Below are 20,909 nucleotides of genomic sequence, written 5' to 3'. Positions count from 1 at the left end.
ATGGCTATATACAGGGAGTACCAGTACCGGGAAAAACATACACACACACACACACGTTAGCTTCTCTCTTACGGCCGGTACTGAATATGCAAGATTTCAGCTGGAAAGTTTGGCATGTTGGCAGCATTTTTCATTTACAGTCTGATATTAACCTTTATAGACACTGGCCATTTTTGTACATCAAGTCAATGTCCTTTTGACAAGGCATGCGGTTTTAATCAGAAGATCTGTCTCAAAGACCAGATTGGCACTAAGCACTTTGGCCACATGAAAAACACCCTATTCAACACAGGGAATTAAGCATGCGTCCCTGAGGGGCCACTGTGTTTAGGATCAGCGTGGCAGATGTGTTGTTGCCTACCCTTACCACCTGGGGGCGGCCCGTCAGTTTTGCGCGCTCCCTCAAAACCTGAGTCATCTTAAGCATTGTGTTGTGTGACAAAACTGCACATTTTAGAGTGGCCTTTTATTGTCCCCAGCACAAGGTGCACCTGTGTAATGACCATGCTGTTTAATCAGCTTCTTGATATGCCACACCTGTCAGGTGGATGGATTATCATGGCAAAGGAGAGTTGCTCACTAACAGGGATGTGAACAAATTTGTGCACAACATTTTTGAGAAATAAGGTTTTTGTGCATATGGAACATTTCTGGGATCTTTTATTGCAGCTCATGAAACATGGGACCAACACTTATCATGTTGCGTTTATATTTTTGTTCAGTATAGATATTTTGTCCAAATCGTGCAGCCCTAGTGTGTGTATGCTCATTCCCCTGCAGCACATTGTCTGAGACCATACTCCCTCATTAATCAGAAATGTGAAGCTCCTGCTCTTACCAATCAGCGGGTCCAGCTGTGCCAAGCAGGGATGTCGTCATGGGAGGGGGCGGAGGGCACACCCACAACACCCTAGAGCCCACACCGACCATCAACCCCACGTCCCATTTTCACCCCTTTCATTCTTTACTCTCCTCCATCGCTCTTCCCCCTTTTCTCTCCCTCTCTGTCACTTCTGACAGGCTCGCCCCAAAGCCAACCACACCCCCAGTGCTGACTCGGAGCACTGCCGTCGTCCGTCCATCCCCCTGACAAATTACTCTATTCTGTGTTGTGTGAGAGCGCAGAGTTGGCGAGAGCTCTCTGCAGCCACCACTGACACTGTCAGAGGGATTCAGCCTAGCTAGCAAGGGTGTTAAGACAGACAGAGACAGAGAGGCAGAGACACCCCCTCCTCTCATCAAGACCAACCCCCCCCCCCCCCTCACAGCAGCAACACCACCGTCCCTCATCGTCTGTTCCTCGTCAGGACGCTACCCCCGTCACTCACCTGTCAATGGAAGGTTGTCTTCTCTGGGGATGTGGGAGTCTCTTTATGTTTGGAGAAGCGGCTGGGCTCTGTGAAAACAAGCACAAACAGAGCAGGGGTCATCTCACGGTGAAGGCCAACACAAAAGCAGAAGTCAGAACTAAAGCGCCTCTTTCTTTCCGTCCTGTATACCCACCCCTCCTTCCCTCCCTTTCTCCTTCCTCGCCCAGGCTGCCAGTGATTTATTTCACCTACAGCTTGAGTCCCGTCTGCTTTGAAACAAGATGGTGAGAGAAAGAGAGAGAGGGGGATGGAGGGAGAGGCGCATTTACAATTTGCAATCAAAAGACTTCAATGTTCGCCTGTCTCTCTCTGCCCGTCCTTCGCCCCCCTCTCTGTCCCTCGCTTTTGCTCTTTTTCGCTTTTTGTCAGACTCCAGGTCTGAGTGGAATACTGATGTCAGGGTTTGAGAGCTGCAATTGAACAAAAAAAAATGACTTTCTGCCCTCTGTTTTTCATGCTGCACTTTGTGCTGCCAATTCCCACTGCTGAAATAAAACTGAGCGAGGGGCTTAGGGGGCGGCGAACACAACCCTGCGACAAATAGCCTGCGTTTCTGGACCTTTATAGGGCCTGGCTACAGAGAGGAGGAGCAGGAGGAGGGGGGGGGGGGAGCAGGGGGAAGAGGAAGAGAGGCTGGAGGGATGACAAGTTCATTCAGACAACCCGGGAAAAACAGAAACAATTACAGCTCTGAGATGGAGGCTGCAGCGGCTTAGGGATATCGCAGAGCACAGACTTAATGTCACTTAGCTAGAAAGCTAATGACAGTGTGGGAACAACTACAGCCCAGGGAGAGAGAGAGAGGAAAGAGAAAGAGAGAGAAATCTCTCCATCTCCCATCAGATGGAAATGCCACTCCGTCAATCACCCTGATTAGATAATACATATTCAACAGCCTTCCAGTCTGCCTGTGAGCTACCTTCCCTGTGAGCTACCTTCCCTGTGAGCTACCTTCCCTGTGAGCTGCCTTCCCTGTGAGCTGCCTTCCCTGTGAGTTGCCTGCCTGTGAGGACACTGGCTGGGTGCATGAGGAGAGGAGGAGAGCAGCGCAGATGGAGGTGCTGCTGGAAAGTGCTCTGATTACTGATCTGATCTAGGTACAGTGTGACTGCCTGGCCACTGCCATGGGCTGGGAGGGGAGAAACATCGAGCTGACATTGACAGATATACCACTGTGAGATCACTGTGGTTCACAGACTCTGATCACTGATCAGCCCTGAACAGGCAGCATCAGGGGAGGAAGACAGTCAAACACCCACCGCTGATTCAACCACAGCCCATCAAGCAGAACACAGACACCACCCTGTAGGTGCAACATTAAAAGAGTGCCATCTGTGGGGCGAGACGGTGAGTGTGTGTGTGGCGTGCTACACCACCCCTGTTCTCTCTGTGTGAATACACTTGTTTTCTCTCCTTCTCTCTCAGCTCTTCTCTCCCTCTCTTTCTCGCCATTTCTCCATCCTCATCCCTCCCTCTCTCTCTGAGCCGTCTCGCTCTCTGGCCGATGGGAATCAATGGCATGAGATGGCTTTGTTTCTTCCCACAGCTTTTCCCCCTCCTTCTGTGACAGCAGTCAGCACTCAACACCTTAACCACAGAGCTACAGTACAGTGGTACCCTCATCCTGCCTGCCAGGGGAGAGAGAAAGGGATGTGGGGGGATGGGAGGGAAAACAACACGCTACAAGACAAGTTACATGGCAGGAACACAACACACAACAGAGTTCTCCAATAATGGACTGACACTGGTGCTTTCTCTCCCGTCCCGTAGCCTATACACCCCATTCACAGTTACATGCCCTATTCAATAAAGGAGTGAATTCATCTGTATAGCTCAAGGACTCTCCCTTCACACCGCCTGTCCTTGAGAACATCATTTGAGAGGAGAGTGCGCACACACAAAATAATCCAAACCGCACGCACGCACACACACACACACACACCACCGTGGCGTGTACACATATAGGGGGCTCACAAAACCACACACAGACTCCGTATACACCACCTTGATGGGGGGGCACAGAGCACACTGTACCTCGCCCCGTCTGGCCCCTCCTACCCCCTCAGACCAATGATGTGGTCCTCAGTGCGGAGTCAGAGGACAGGCAGTGTATTGTGTTGTGTAGGGCTGGGAATTGCCAGGGACTTCACAATACGATACTATCATGATACCTTGGTGCCGATACGATATGTATTGGGATTCTATACTGTAATTCAATTGAGATTTAATGTTCCAAACATATTGCTCACCATATGTCTGCCGCAGAGGGACTAGAGAGAGCCATGAGAAAACGACTTGGTGCAGGTACAGCCAACTAGCGCAAAAATATTGCGATACTGTCAAAACAATATGATATATCGGCAAAAATAATATCCCGATATGTAACTGTATGGTTTCTCCCCTGTCACTAATGTTTTTTTTTAGGCCAGAGCGCTGTACGGATCACAGAGCCACAGCTAAGGCTTCTCTGCTCTCTCTCTGCTCACTGAACCAGAGCAGAGTTCTAGGCTCCATCCCAAATAGCACCCTTTTCCTTATACAGTGCACTACTGTTGACCAGGGTCCTGTCATTACAGGCCCCTCCACCACCAGGCTGATTTATATCTACATTCACATTACATCTGAGGCTCTTTTCATCACTGAGCCCAGCACCGCAGCCAGCTCCTGGGTCACATAACTAAACATGATGACCAATTCATGTCTCCACAGTCCCCCCCCACAATCCTGAAATGAATACAATGTTTATAACAGCGGCTAATTAGTACTGAGGAATAGAGAAAAAGTTACAGGCACATATCGGGCTGACTTGATCTTGAAATAAAAGAGTAGAAATAGAGATATTTAGCCACAGCTATTTCTCCTAGCGGTCTTCTCCCTTGAGGACATGTTATTTTTAATGTCACTCAGGCCATCGGTGGACCCGTTCAACTCTACGCTTTCCAGAAGAGCCTCTTTCCTCCACGGTCAGCCCGAAGTGACAGTGTGTCATGGCGTTAATTGTGCCGTGGGTTTCGGGGATGAGAGCTGACAGGAGTGTCCGTGGTGCTCGTCCGCTGGATACTCTGGCCGGCACGCACAGAGAGATGTTTCCTCTCACTGTTCCCTGGTGGAGCTCCAGCGACAGGAGGAACTGACTCTGAGACCAGGCCTGCCTGGTGCTGAATAATTGAGATGCTTTCAGAGGAGGGTAAGATGAGCTGATGGTGCTCCAGTGAGCGGGACCCTTCCGGTCTAGCGCCGTTTAGACTAAACTCACGCAGCGAGACGAGACCCACGGCCCTAACTCAACGGTAGTTGTGTGTCTCCAGGAGAGGTGAGGGAGGGGGCAATGGCTTTCTGTCTGTGTACCGTGCTGTGTCTAAAATATAAAAACCATTAGGCCTTGTGTCTGTTTTGCACGTATATTCACATCAACTACAACAGGGAGCCATTTGCTGTGACAAACACAGGCAGTATATTGGAAAAATATGGAAATATGTGTCTTGGATTGATAAGACAGTGAAATGCATCTGTTTTAGGGAGCGGGAAAAGCCGCTAAGGGCTCAATTAATGTGCTGTTTCCCTGTGTTACTTAGCACCCTGTAACCTGCAATTCACACAGACAGCAAACAACAACAGTCAAATCAGCCAGGGGCGATTAAACAGTCTCCATCCAAGGCAATAAAACACACACAGAGAGAGAAAGACAGTGTGTGTGTGTGTGTGTGTGTGTGTGTGTGTGTGTGTGTGTGTGTGTGTGTGTGTGTGTGTGTGTGGTGTGTGTGTGTGTGTGTGTGTGTGTGTGTGTGTGTGTGTGTGTGTGTGAGAGAGAGGAAGGAGAGAGAGTGAGGAAGGAGAGAGAGAGAGGAAGGAGAGAGAGAGAGGAAGGAGGGAGGGAGAGAGTGAGAGAGTGAACACAGCTCTACATGGGCACTCTCTTACCCTGCGACTCAATTGAGCAAAAACATGCCAGCCGCGATAAACCCAGGCTGTTATATCAGACATAAATGTGCACTAAAACAGCAATGTGCATTAGGCCTCGTTGTTGTTGTTCTACACTATTTCCATTCTACAGACACTTCTGTTCTCTCTAAAACTGGCCTCCTCCAGGACCCATAAGAGGATTCTCTCTCTCTCTCTCTGTCATATAACATGTACTCATACAGACACACTCGTGGTTGGTATAAATATAGGTGGAGAAGAAACCTCTGCAGAGCTCTTATCCTCTGTTCCTCTAAAAACACCCTTCAGAGTAGATAAGAGCTTCACCATGGCTGACAATTACCCTTCCACTGGGGCCAAGGACAGCTCGTCTCGCCAAGAGAGAGAGAGAGAGAGTAGATTCCCTTTCAAAAACCACAAATGCAATCCAATCGTTATATTTTCCGGTTACTGACCAAGGAGGACAGATGAAAAGATCAACGTCAATTACTGTAATCACCCTCTATCCGCATACTACTTCATCCCAGATCCACTTGACTAAGTTACATTGTCCAACTCTATGGACTGTGGTTTATTTATGGACCATTCTGATAGGGAGGAGTTCAGGGAGGTCAAGGGTGGTATTTGAAACAAATAATTGTTAACTGTATTTAATTTGTTTATGCTTTGTTCTTTTTCATTCCCTCTAAAAGAATATTGTGTCTAAAGACGTACATTGTGGCGATAACATAATAAAAATCTATTTTCAAAAGGCCTTTGGAACATCTTGGTATTCATACAATATCATTTTGGAGACCTCGGTTTTTATCTAAATATTCAGCTTTAGTCAAGTCCTGAGGTGCAGTACACATTCATTTAAGAGTCTAGACTACTAAATACAGTTGAAAATGCATATATTCCATAAGATCCATTCCAGAATGGCCCACCACAATCACTACCAGCATGTCTGTATGAGATAATCCTGATCTGAGAGCGTCTGACTGATCTGGAAAGCAGAGGACTGAAGCCAGGAGTCAGAGGGGAGGGGAGGGGTGGAGAGGTGAGGGGGGTGAGTGGGTCCAGACTGCCTGGCTGACTCTACCAATATCTTCTAGCCTCCTAAATCCATTCCAGTATAGACGCTGCTACCTTCAGGCGGCACAACATTAATTCCAACTGTGATACCCCCTTCCCCCCGTTCATCCCTCCATCCCCCCCGTTCATCCCTCCATCCCCCCGTTCATCCCTCCATCCCCCCGTTCATCCCTCCATCCCCCCCTCCCCACCAGAAGCCTTTCTTGCACCCAATTAGGCTGTGCTGTACCGATCCTCGGAACCTCCTTTTAATGACTGCATAGTAGAGTCAATGATAATCTCTCTTTTATCATTCTCTCTCTTTCTCATTCCCTCCATCCTCCTCTGTCTCTCCATCCATCTCTTGACAACAGCTACAGCCGACAATGCTCTAGCATTAATGTACATTCATTGATCAATCAGTCTGCCTGCCAGTGGTGCTGGGTGATATAATATAAGGTGGAAAATCACAATAGACTATTGTAGCTGGGGAAAATCCAATTTCAGAGAAGTGTAATCCTACTGACAGACCTTATTTACAAACTGCACACGATTTCCTCAGTTCTCCAAGGCAGTGAGAGGGGAGTGCCTTCCTGCACAGGGGATGGGAAAAATAGTGGAGAAAAGAAAGGAGGGAGAAAAGATACACAACTTAGTCCCACTGCCTTCTCAAAAGAGTCATAGCAGTCAGGTACTCATCAGCCAATGTGACTGGAAATTGCCCACCCACAGTCTCTGACCCTGGTCCTCTGGGAGCCCTCTCCTTATAGATGTCTGTCTGTCAGTCAGCTGTGAGTGACAGGAGGAGGACTGGGGCACGTTTTCACTTTCCTTAATGTCGCTCCCTAGAGACAGACATGCCTGGAGGGGAAACCTGAGGACTTGAGAAACATGCTTAAGAGATGAAAATACCTTCACCTGCACTAAAGGGCTGTGGCTGAACTGTCCTTTTTTGGGGAATCCTGATCAGATGAAATACTACGGAGTATGAATATTAGGGGAGAACTATAAGCCTACAGAGGGTTAGAACTGATTCCTGTCTGTTCTATGTGAAATCAACACACTTTTCACACACTTCATTATTTGTAAATCTCAGTCTCAAGGGCTGGCTGTGAAACTTGTGTTAAAGTATGAGGCGAGTCAGGGACAGATGGTGTTTGAGTGACAGCGCTGGTCCTTCGTTAGACAGCCAGCAGGACCAGCCTTTGTGCTCCTCATTGCTGTTTTTAATGATGTTAACAAGGCAGCGAGAGGCGGACCATTTGTTTTTGCCTCGCAGGAAGGCAGGCAGTGGGCTGGGCCCCATCTGACAGCACACCACTGGATCCACAAACACAGAGCCCTGTCAGGGCCATGTCAGACTGAGACGCTCCAGTTAGTACCTGCTTCCGTAATTACACTAATTAGACTCTCTCCTCACACAACACTGCCTTCCCACCACATACTAATCCCTGTCGATCACAAAGCACCCTTCATGACAGTCGCCCTCCTCTCTCGCTATTGCACACTCTCATTCTCTCTCCCTCCTAGGATCCATCCAACAGTATAACAAATGTAATCACTGCATCAATACAGCACACTCATGGCTGGTGGAAGATATCTGAAACCGTGGGACTGATTTCCTCTACAACAGTTTGGGTTGGGGACAGTGTGTATGTATGAGACCCTAGACCCATCAGCATAGTATGGATGACTGGTGCCTGAGGAAAACCACTTAGAATGTTGTCCACAAACTTCCATACTACACAAACCATCTTTTTCTCTCTCTTCCCTGTCCCCTCCTCTCTATTTCTCTCTCTCACAAATGCATCACCCAAGCACAACCAGTCAGAGAGTGAGGGTAGAGCCATTATTAAATTGTTTACAGCTAAGGGTCAAGTTTGTTCTGTCAATCATGGCAAGTGCCAATGAGCCCTGGCAGCTAGGAATCATGGGGCACTTGTAAAGAAACATTGCTGGCCTCTCTCTCGCTCTCTCTCGACAGGCAGGTCTCTGGATCTCTCATCCCTTGCTGGTGGTGGTGAGCTTTACGTGGATTCCTGTCACTCAGGATTACTGACAACACAAATTGGTGCATTGAAAGACTTTACAGAGAAACCCCAATGTCCTGACACTTCACAGAGAAACCCCAGGGACCTGCTGCATTCAAACACTTTCCAGAAAAACCCCAATGTCCTCAGAACCATTCTGGCAGGGTACAATCCCAATCCATCATTGACCATGGAAGACTACACAAGCCATTTGTAGGCAAGTAGGCAGGTATTTTCCTGTCATTGTAATCCTTGGGCTGTCCGCCTAACCATTTTTGTTGGGTTGACAGTCCAAACAGATTAAAATAAATAAATAATAATACATATTTTTGGGAAATACATTTCCAGGATGGAAAAACGCTTTCAGGGTAAACTTAAACGGCTAAAACCAGATATAAAGTATGTAGAAAAGATAATGGACCTATATATTCTTAAATAATATAATCTTTGAGAGCAAAAATTCCCAAAACAATGAATATTTCAGTATTCATTTTGTCCAAGACACAAGCAAACCTGTACAGGGCCATGGCTGCTCTGTCCTGACTAGGGGATCGGTGTTGACTGAGTCCCAGGCTCTAATCTCAGGCCTCTTCAGGACAGGTCGAACTCCCACTTCCTCCCCCTCTCTTATTGGCCTCTTCAGACAGTCCAACTCCAAACATTGCTGAGGCCCATGCTGAATGATCTGACAAATTTACACCGTCATGATGTATTGGCCCACACTATCCAATCGATGACTGTCTAATTAAAACTAATTTATCATTGTAAACTGCCGAATCTAAACCCGATTCATATATCAATACACCAAGATAGAGTAGGCAATAACATACGGATAAATTGTCACCTTAAGAAGAGAGGTCAAAAAAAGAGAAGGGTGTATAACAGAAGGGGAGAAGAGAGACAACAAAAGACAAAGGACAAAGGGAGAGGTATGTGTTTATGAGATTGACAGACCGTGTGGAGGGTAAAGGCATCAGAATGCTTCAGTTCGGCTAGCCAAACGAGTGTGCTCGCATACTCCCTTAAAAGACAGAGAAAAAAGCAGCAGTAGTGCTGTTTGTCCATTTTGAGTTGCCGTAGCCAGTATACACTTCCTCAAAATAGTCAGAATTGATCTAAGAATTCTCAAGAAATCTGTCATAAATTGATGTTTTTGCAGAGATCTTAGTACTGCAATTTTGCATCTAACTAAGATGTTTGGTGCAGTATTTCTCAGTGAAAAAATGTGCATGAAAATGAGTTGTCTCTCGTTGAATGACAACAAAGACTTTATTGAAGAATCCCTACTGTTCACCAACAAAGAGGTGTGGACTTCGGCTTCGGGCTTGCCTCCAGAAAAATTTGTTGTGTGCCCGAAAAACCCTCACGGAAGTCCATATCGAACAAAAACGTCACAAAATGTTGTCATAATACATGCACAAACTCTTCCAAACTGTTTCTTTGAAGCATGAGGGACGCCTTAAGTGTGACTGACTGCTGGTACCAACAACACGCAAAGCCCAGCATGATGCCAGAGGGACAGCGATGCCCTCATACCCCGACACACACAACCCCAACCCCTCTGGCCCCCCAATGAAATATACATGAGCTGATTGCCCGTTTGTCATCATTTATTCAAGTTTAGCGTGACAACTCCTATGTCTGTGTGTGTGTGTGCGTACATGCGTGCGCACGTCAAGTAAAGCGTGTGCGGTGTGAGAGTGGGAAGATGAGCAGTGTAGGTGCAAGAACACAGTAAGATGACACATTCAGAGTGCAAGAAAGGATCGAGAGAGGAGAAAGAGTGGCTAAGCAATAGAAAGTGAACGAGGGGGAGGCGGGAGGGGAGGGGAGGGAAGAGAAGGTGGATCTCAGTGGAGCGTGAAATGAGTGCTTGAGCGGCTTTACCTGGTGGTAGATAGTTAGAGCGCTGTGCTGTCTGGGATTCACCTGGCACTCTGATTCCCTCACACACACTGCAGCATGGACAGGTCTACTCTGCTCTCCCCCCTGTCCCCCTCCCACGCTCTAGTTTAACATTCTACCCCCATATCTTTCTCTATCTCCTTCCACTCTCTCTCCTTTCACACTCTCTCTCTACCCTTTTCTACACTCTCCCTTTGTGATGTTTTCGACACAGCCATTCTCCCCTCCCTCTGTTTCCTCCCTCTACCCCTCGCTCCCCCCTCCCCGTCTGCTACCACTTCCTGTCACCTTATCTGGGTGCGTGTCTCTCGGAGGTGGCAGCAGGCGCCTGGTGGTGAGGTGGCAAGCCAGGCAGACTTCTATGGGATATCATCCATCCGTCAATAAACCTCTCCCGGCTGAATGGATCTGTTGCGGCTCAGAGCAGAGCCACAGGCCCCTCTTAAAGCCAGTGAGCAGCCGTCACTCAAGACAGGCAGCCGCAATGCTAGAGAGAGACAGACAGCCGCATAATGGCAGCAAGGTCAGGTTGAGCTGAACAAGAGGAGTGCCAAGAGTACGTAATGATTTACGCTAGAGAGGGAGAGGTATTTGTGTACTAAAAGTCATCTCTCTCTCTCTCCCACTCCCTCCTTCTCTCCCAGTCTCTCCCTCCCTCCCCCAGAGGTAGGGGGTGGAGGTGGGGGTTAGAGGTGTGGAGAGAATTTGCTATACGTGCAGTAAGGGAACAGAGGATGAATGTTTCAAGTGGTTTATAGAAGCTTTACAGGGTTAGGGTTAGTGAGAGGGGGAAGTTGCTAGAGGTGAAGGTGTAGCATGGGTCTCAGATAGAGGTGTATGGGGTGTTAGGGGGGTGGTGGTGGCTAAGGCCCAGCATTACTCAGCTGCCTGCACATTCCTGGGCCCCCAGTGAAAGTTGCCTCTGTGAGAGAGAGAGAGAGAGAGAGAGAGAGTGAAGCCGGGGATGGAGGTGGCAGAGGGGGGTCGGGGGGGGGGGTCAGCTGACTGATGGGCCATGCTGTTTATCTTGGCCTGCTAATACAGTAAGCACCATTCTGTAGGGTCAGAGGCATGTTCCATACTGAGAGAGGGTGAGAGAGAGAGGAGAGAGGCGGCAAAACCAGAGAACCAGAGATATAGGCTACATACTATGGGACACACACACACACACACACGCGCACACACACACACTGTAGAAGTGAAAGTAACAAAAAAGTAAGAACTGGAAATCACAAGCGTTGCTGCTTGTCTTAACATGAGTGGTTAAGTGCTCTGGTTTAGCACTCAATCGAATAACTTATCAGTCCGGGGAGGAATTGCTAAACATTTTGTCTGATACGATGACAGCACCCAGTACTTACATTGTATTTTCCACAGATGCAGTGACAAATGTAACAGTGTATAAAAGGTCACAATGCTTATTGCCTCATGTTATGAGTCGCAACACTGAGCACATCCAGCAATGCTAAAGCTATATGCACAGCAGGAACAGGAGAAACTGTACTAAACGAAGACCATTGCTCAACACTGACTGACTACCTGTAAAACACTAATGACAGCCTTCTTAGGCCATTGCAGGTAGCCTAAATATTAAAATGGTTGTAAACAGTCAGAGGACACATCCCAGTATCAGAACCACATGAGTGTTGTCTCCTGCAGCTGCCCGGTCCCCACCCACAGACAGACACATTTACATTACATTCGAGTCATTTAGCAGACACTCTTACCTGAGCGACTTACAGTTACAGCCACATGTCACAGTCATAGTAAGCAAAAGAAAGGGCCTGTTTCCCAGAAGAGCTCTCTCTGTCACTCCTCCTGATGTGGTGGCAACACACTTCTGAACACCCTGACAAACTAGGGATGGTCCCCCACCCTGGTGACATCATGAACACCTTCACACACACTCCGACACACGCAATACGTGCACAAAAATGGACACACACACACACACACACACACACACACTAAGACACATGCACACAAACACATATGCACGTATGAAATCCCACAGTTATATCCACACCCATGCTTGCAATACCTCTGTGGAGCGACAGTGGCTGTGAATTAAGAACACCCTGCTCCCCTCCACACTTTGTTTGCCTCTAACAATGTCCAAGCGCTTTCCAAGACGAATCCAGGAAGTCGACCTTTTCGGAAGTTTAAATCCGGATCAAACCCGATCTGTTCCGCCTCGCCTCCCCCTCATCGCTTCAACAGCTCGGTCATCTCACAGGGAGAAAGAAAGAAAGAGAGGAAAAAGGGAATACAATCCATTGAATCCTTTGATTGTGTTTAAAGCAGAGTCAAGTTCAGTTCTGTGAAGTAGTGTTGAGGAAACAAGTGTGACAGGAGAGGAAATAGCTGTTTTTAAGCGTTTTATTGCGCTGTGCGGAGTAGTTGGTCTCTTTTAACACAGTGTTACAGCGTCTCTTGTTGCCTTGTAATGTCATGTAAGGTGTGAACGTCGCAGTTATGTTGTGAAGAGCTGCTCCTCTCACCCCGGGCCTCTCTCTGGACCAGCAACGTGTTTACAACACTTGCACAGTGGAAGGTTTCTGAACACAGATTCAACCTGACACTCTGGAAGACTAATGAACACAGATTCAACCTGACACTCTGAAACACTAACATCTACAACACACACACACACACACACACACACACACACACACACACACACACACACACACACACACACACACACACACACACACACACACACACACACACACACACACACACACACACACACACACACACACACACACACGTACTGAGACAACAGCTGCCAGCTCATCATCTCACAGTACACAAAGGAACAACTAGTCCCTTGTGTAACCCCATGACTCTCACTGCTGCTAACAGAGCCAGATACATGGACTTCAAATGTACCAGGTGTACAACTGCAGCAGGTATCTCTGGATAGCCTGTTCCCAGGTAGGAAACATGACAATGGCAGAGCACCTTCTGGACTTTCTGTTCAATAACTCACAACCTTAAAATAGGTTTCTAGAGGGGATTTCTCAGAGCTATTGGCCTGGTAGATCTTCCTGTGTGAGTGAGTCTCTTCAGTCCCGCGGGCCAGAGGGAGGGGGGGCCAGGGGGGAGTGGGCTGAGGAGGAGGGCGATATAAACAGGGGCAGGACTTTACAGAACACCCAACATCCCCACATCAGTTTCAGCATGGCTCAGATGCGTTGGGGCTGTTCGGGCATAGCAGCACAGTTTAAATAATGGAGGTAAAAAACATCAAAACAGAAGCTCCAGGTGTCCTCCTCCTCCATTACTATGTCTCCCCCCTCAGCCCCACAGTCAGGAGTGGCTCCCCCACTGCCCCCGGCCTGACACACGTACGCACCGACACACACACACAGCCAACTCCCTAGTGGGAGTAGACATCGACATGAATATTGCATCCGGCAGGCAGGACTCAGGGAGAAAGTGGGTCTGGAAAGTGACTTAGTTAGTCAGACTGGCCCATTTGGGACACAGCAGGGGTGAGGAACGGGAGGAGAGGGTGAGAAGGGGGGAGGAGGAGAGGGGGAATGAGATGGCGCTGAGAGGGGAGGGCATGTAGGTAGACAGAGGTGAGGGTATTGGGGACATATTCTGAGACCACCTGTCACTACTCTCTCTCTCGTCCGTATTTCTCTCTCTCGCCCCTCCACTCTCTGCCTCTCTATAATAAATAAACAATTCTGTGCTTGTTCCTCTTGCCTCTACAGTACACCGTTTTCTTTTCCTAAGCCAAACTACCCGACACTAACGACTGGCATGATTACATCACTCAGCCTGTGCTCCTGCTCCGCCGGGCAAAATATTCACAGTGCTTTAGCTTTAGCTGGCTGAGCTCCTTCTGCGCCGCTGTTCCCTCGACATGAGAGCACTGAGGCCTCTGTGTCTGCATACTCTGGCCCCGCTGTGTGTGATATTTTGTGGGTGTATATGTGTGTGTTTTGCATGGGGTTCGGCACCACAGGGCGAGTGGGCACAGTCAAGGCTGGTTTAAGTGGGAAACAGAAAAGGAACCGGCAGTATGACACTGTGACACCACTCTGTGTTCAGCATTGCTTACTTTGCGTAGAGTGTGAACCGTACAGGAGTTAAAGGGTTAACTCCCTTCAGTGTTTCCTCCAAGGAGCTCAGCTCTGCCGCAAAGGAGCTGGGTTATCAAAACCAGGACAAACCCCATAGCACAACTCCAAAGATAAAAGGATTGTCTTCATATACAAATCGGTGTCTATACAGTGTGATTCTTTGCATGCTTCTGCGTTTGTGTTTGTGTGTGTGTGTGTGTGTGTGTGTGTATGTGTGTGTGTGTGTGTGTGTGTGTGTACTACAGACAGGTGTGAGGTCCCAGTTCACATCAGGAGAGGAGAGGGTTTCGCAGGATGTTCAGGGCATTCCACATATCGCGCTGATGTTCCGTGGGTTCTGTTAATCCCGGGTTCTTAGAGAGGAACACAGCTGGGCTGGGATACAGGGATGTTTTTCACTTTTACACAACAAAGTGAAACAAACCCCACTCAACCCACACATACTGTTGATCACTCCAGTCACTAACGCAGACAAAGAAACACACATGCATGAAACACGCCAGTACACACACACACACACACACACACACACACACACACACACACACACACACACACACACACACACACACACACACACACACACACACACACACACACACACACACAAACAGTCTTTCGGGCACACCGGTGGAACATAAACACTTTCTACACCTAGACATTCACACAGAGTAATCCTTCACAGGAAGCGTTAAAGACAGTTTAACCCCTGCCTTCTTGGTACTAATAGTTAGAGGGTGAACAGAGACTTGAACATGGGGTACAGAACAAACAATCTCCTTCACAGCCACGCAGCCCCCAGACAGACTCACCTCTACTCAACCAAATGTAAACAGTACCATGCACGGCTGTTGCTGCTTCGGCTCTGTCCAAAATGGCACCCTATTTTCTACTTAGTAAGGACTTTTGGCCAGAGCCATGCTATACTGAACAAAAATATAAATGCAACATGCAGCAATTTCAACGATTTTACTGAGTTATAGTTCATAAGGAAATCAGTCAATTGAAATAAATTCATTAGGCCCTAATCTATTGATTTCACATGACTGGGAAGGGGTGCAGCCATGGGAGCCAGGTCCACCCATTGGGGAGCCAGGCCCAGCCAATCAGAATGAGTTTTTCCACTCAAAAGGGATTTATTACAGATAGAAATACTCTCAGTTTCATCAGCTGTCTAGGTGGTTGGTCTCAGGTGAAGAAGCTGGATGAGGAGGTCCTGGGCTGACGTGGTTACACGTGGTCTGCGGTTGTGAGGTCGGTTGGACTTACTTCCAAAGTCTCTAAAACAATGTTGGAGGTGGCTTATGGTAGAGAAATTAATATTAAATTCTCTGGCAACAGCTATGGTGGACATTTCTGCAATCAGCATTCCATTAGCACGGTCCCTCAAAATTTGAGACATCTGTGGCACTGTGTTGTGTAACAAAACTGCACATTTTAGAGTGTCCTTTTATTGTCTCCAGCACAAGGTCTACCTGTGTAATAATCATGCTGTTTAATCAGCTTCTTGATATGCCACACCTGTCAGGTAGATGGATTATCTTGGCAAAGGAGAAATGCTCAAATGTGCGCACAAAATGTGTGAGAAATAAGCTTTTTGTGCATATGGAACATTTCTGGGATCAACATGGGACCAACACTTTACCAACAATTTGTTGCGTATGGGGCATACAACAATCTCAGCTCTGTAGATTTTGCTGCGAAGAGACAGAATCAATAGATCATTTATTCTGGTATTGCCCCTATGTAGCTTGTTTCTGGTCTCAGGTTCAGGAATGGTTAAAAAATCACAACATGCACTTAAAATGAACCTTAAAAATAGTAGTGTTGGGTGATTTGGAAAGCCATAGTCAAAGAAATAATAATACTTGTAGGAAAGGTTTTCATCTTTAGCTCACTATCTATGGATAATATACAATTAGAAAGTTTTAACAATTTGGTAAAACATCATAGCACAATTGAAAAAATATGGCACATGGAAACCAAGCAAGGGTGGTCTATGTTGATAGGTGGGATTCGCTGAGAGTGGCTGAGATGTTTAGGATTAAAGAGCTTATGTTTGGTAATACATTATTGTTATGTGACTGCTTACAGTTGAAGTCGGAGGTTTACATACACCTTAGCCACATACATTTAAACTCAGTTTTTCACCATTCCTGACATTTAATCCTAGTAAAAATTCCCTGTTTTAGGTCAGTTAGGATCACCACTTTATTTTAAGAATGTGAAATGTCAGAATAACAGTAGAGAGAATGATTTATTTCAGCTTTTATTTCTTTCATCATATTCCCAGTGGGTCAGAAGTTTACATACACTCAATTAGTATTTGGTAGCATTGCCTTTAAATTGTTTAACTTGGGTCAAACGTTAAATGTAGCCTTTCACAAGCTTCCCACAATAAGTTGGGTGAATTTTGGCCCATTCCCCCTGACAGAGCTGGTGTAACTGAGTCAGGTTTGTAGGCCTCCTTGCTCGCACACACTTTTTCAGTTCTGCCCACAAATTTTCTATAGGATTGAGGTCAGGGCTTTGTGATGGCCTCTCCAATACCTTGACTTTGTTGTCCTTAAGCCATTTTGCCACAACTTTGGAACTATGCTTGGCGTCATTGTCCATTTGGAAGACCCATTTGCGACCAATCTTTAACTTCCTGACTGATGTCTTGAGATGTTGCTTCAATATATCCACATAAGTTTCCTACCTCATGATGCCATCTATTTTGTGAAGCGCACCAGTCCCTCCTGCAGCAAAGCACCCCCACATGATGCTGCCACCGCTGTGCTTCATGGTTGGGATGGTGTTCTTCGGCTTGCAAGCTTCCCCCTTTTTCCTCCAAACATAATGATGGTCATTATGGCCAAACAGTTCTTTTTGTTCTTTTGTTTGTTCTTTTTGTTTCATCAGTTCTTTTTGTTCTTTTTGTTTCATCAGACCAGAGGACATTTCTCCAAAAAGTACGATCTTTGTCCCCATGTGCAGTTGCAAACCGTAGTCTGGCTTTTTTATGGCTGTTTTTGGAGCAGTGGCTTCTTCCTTGCTGAGCGGCCTTTCAGGTTATGTCGATATAGGACTCGTTTTACTGTGGATATAGATACTTTTGTACCTGTTTCCTCCAGCATCTTCACAAGGTCCTTTGCTGTTATTCTGGGATTGATTTGCACTTTTTGCACCAAAGTGCGTTCATCTCTAGGAAACAGAACGCGTCTCCTTCCTGAGTGGTTTGACAGCTGCGTGGTCCCATGGTGTTTATACTTGGGTACTATTGTTTGTACAAATGAACGTGGTACCTTCAAGCGTTTGGAAATTTCACCCAAGGGTGAACCAGATTTGTGGAGGTTTCCAATTTTTTTTCTGAGGTCTTGGCTGATTTCTTTTGATTTTCCCATGATGCCAAGCAAAGAGGCACTGAGTTTGAAGGTAGGCCTTGAAATACATCCACAGGTTCACCTCCAATTGACTCAAATGATGTCAATTAGCCTATCAAACGCTTCTAAAGCCATGACATCATTTTCTGGAATTTTCCAAGCTGTTTAAAGGCACAGTGAACTTAGTGTATGTAAACTTCTGGCCCACTGGAATTGTGATACAGTGAATTATAAGTGAAATAATCTGTCCGTAAACAATTGTTGGAAAAATTACTTGTGTCATGCACAAAGTAGATGTCCTAAGCGACTTGCCAAAACTAGAGTTTGTTAGCAAGAAATGTGTGGAGTGGTTGAAAAACGAGTTTTAATGATTCCAACCTAAGTGTATGTAAACTTCCGACTTCAACTGTATATAAAAGTACCATGTATATAAAATGTGTAAGCAAAATATATATGGAAAATATATATGGAAAATGCATGTATATGTAGCAAAAAAGCTGTAAAAAAGCTAAGATATTTGTCCTCCAAAGAGGGGGAGTGGTGGAGGGGTTAAAAAAAATAAAAAAAATAAAAGAATAATAATAATATATATATATATATATATATATATATACTGTGTGTGTATATACACTGCTCAAAAAATAAAGGGAACACTAAAATAACACAACCTAGATCTGAATGAATGAAATAATCTTATTAAATACTTTATTCTTTACATAGTTGAATGTGCTGACAACAAAATCACACAAAAATAATCAATGGAAATCCAATTTATCAACCCATGGAGGTCTGGATTTGGAGTCCCACTCAAAATTAAAGTGGAAAACCACACTACAGGCTGATCCAACTTTGATGTAATGTCCTTAAAACAAGTCAAAATGAGGCTCCGTAGTGTGTGTGGCCTCCACGTGCCTGTATGACCTCCCTACAACGCCTGGGCATGCTCCTGATGAGGTGGCGGATGGTCTCCTGAGGGATCTCCTCCCAGACCTGGACTAAAGCATCCGCCAACTCCTGGACAGTCTGTGGTGCAACGTGGCGTTGGTGGATGGAGCAAGACATGATGTCCCAGATGTGCTCAATAGGATTCAGGTCTGGGGAACGGGCGGACCAGTCCATTGCATCAATGCCTTCCTCTTGCAGGAACTGCTGACACACTCCAGCCACATGAGGTCTAGCATTGTCTTGCATTAGGAGGAACCCAGGGCCAACCGCACCAGCATATGGTCTTACAAGCGGTATGAGGATCTCATCTCGGTACCTAATGGCAGTCAGGCTACCTCTGGCGAGCACATGGAGGGCTGTGCGGCCCCCCAAAGAAATGCCACCCCACACCATGACTGACCCACCGCCAAACTGGTCATGCTGGAGGATGTTGCAGGCAGCAGAACGTTCTCCACGGCGTCTCCAGACTCTGTCACGTCTGTCACATGTGCTCAGTGTGAACCTGCTTTCATCTGTGAAGAGCACAGGGCGCCAGTGGCGAATTTGCCAATCTTGGTGTTCTCTGGCAAATGCCAAACGTCCTACACGGTGTTGGGCTGTAAGCACAACCCCACCTGTGGACGTCGGGCCCTCATACCACCCTTATGGAGTCTGTTTCTGACCGTTTGAGCAGACACATGCACATTTGTGGCCTGCTGGATGTCATTTTGCAGGGCTCTGGCAGTGCTCCTCCTGCTCCTCCTTGCACACAGGCGGAGGTAGCGGTCCTGCTGCTGGGTTGTTGCCCTCCTACGGCCTCCTCCACGTCTCCTGATGTACTGGCCTGTCTCCTGGTAGCGCCTCCATGCTCTGGACACTACGTTGACAGACACAGCAAACCTTCTTGCCACAGCTCGCATTGATGTGCTATCCTGGATGAGCTGCACTACCTGAGCCACTTGTGTGAGTTGTAGACTCCGTCTCATGCTACCACTAGAGTGAAAGCACCGCCAGCATTCAAAAGTGACCAAAACATCAGCCAGGAAGCATAGGAACTGAGAAGTGGTCTGTGGTCCCCACCTGCACAACCACTCCTTTATTGGGGGTGTCTTGCTTATTGCCTATAATTTCCACCTGTTGTCTATTCCATTTGCACAACAGCATGTGAAATTTATTGTCAATCAGTGTTGCTTCCTAAGTGGACAGTTTGATTTCACAGAAGTGTGATTGACTTGGAGTTACATTGTGTTGTTTAAGTGTTCCCTTTATTTTTTTGAGCAGTATATATATATATATATATGTATAGTTGAAATATATATATATATATATTTTAATAATTGATTAAGACAATTTGGAAAAATTTGTTGCGTTTATATGATATTATTCTTCAATATAGATGAATAGGCCCAAACTACAAGGATTTTTCATTTCACTAAAGCAACGTTTCCCTGGGGAAGGTGCAGGTTTTGGCTTTTGCCCTAACACTACACAGCTGATTCAAATTATCAAAGCTTGATGATTAGTTGATTATTTGAAGCTGCTGTGTAGTCTTAGGGAAAAAAAACAAAATGTGCACCTCTTGGGGTCCCCAGGACCGAGTTTGTTCCCTTTAGTGCAGGGTTTCCCAATGAATAAGATGGCGCCGATAGACATGGTCGCCTGGTTCCTGTCTCCTAAGCGAATTTGCAGTACTTGTTATTTTTTATTTTTTTATTTGTCACTTTATTAGCTCAGAAAGTTTTTTGCATTATTACATACAGCCGGCAAGAACTTTTGGATATTAGAGCGATGGTAACGCAACAGCATTTCAACCAGAATTACGACTTTCCTGAATTGGATCTTTTGTTGGTACCCCCCAAGGCAATTCCACTTATCCCAGAGGCTGCTCCAAGACGCCGGCAGCTGAGAAGAGTTATTCGGAGTGGACTTTTAGTGTGACTCAGGAGGCATGCATACCATCCACCGGTTCCGAGTATATTACTTGCTTATGTTCAGTCCCTGGACAATAAAGTAGACGAGCTCAGGGCGAGGATCTCCTTCCAGAGAGAAAACAGGGACTGTAACAACTCTGTTTCACGGAATCATGGCTCTCTCCAGATATACTGTCCCCATCCATACAGCCAGCTAGGTTCTCAGTACTCTCTCTCTCTCTCTCTCTCTCTCTCTCTCTCTCTCTCTCTCTCTCATATATATATATATATAGTTGGTGATTTATTTAGAATTCAAGGCACACTTAACCAG

The 20,909-nt window shown here is 46.5% G+C and overlaps 1 protein-coding gene across 7 annotated transcripts in view; it reads right to left on the bottom strand.

Moving 5' to 3' along the window:
- LOC106572085 (extracellular sulfatase Sulf-2-like) overlaps window positions 1-20,909 on the bottom strand; it is a 182,589-nt gene that overhangs the window by 147,734 nt on the left and 13,946 nt on the right. For 6 of the 7 annotated variants that reach the window (XM_014145901.3, XM_014145907.3, XM_014145904.2 and 3 more), the window contains exon 2: window positions 1,329-1,396. The gene's annotated coding sequence lies outside the window, so the exon portion shown is untranslated. Of the gene's footprint in view, window positions 1-1,328; window positions 1,397-10,261; window positions 10,429-20,909 lie in introns of those variants that run through there. The other variant, XM_014145903.3, reaches the window with a different exon arrangement.

Source organism: Salmo salar, chromosome 15 (genome assembly GCF_965601325.2).
Source record: "Salmo salar chromosome 15, fSalSal1, whole genome shotgun sequence".
NCBI lineage: Eukaryota > Metazoa > Chordata > Actinopteri > Salmoniformes > Salmonidae > Salmo > Salmo salar.
This window is presented reverse-complemented; position numbering and strand designations above follow the sequence as displayed.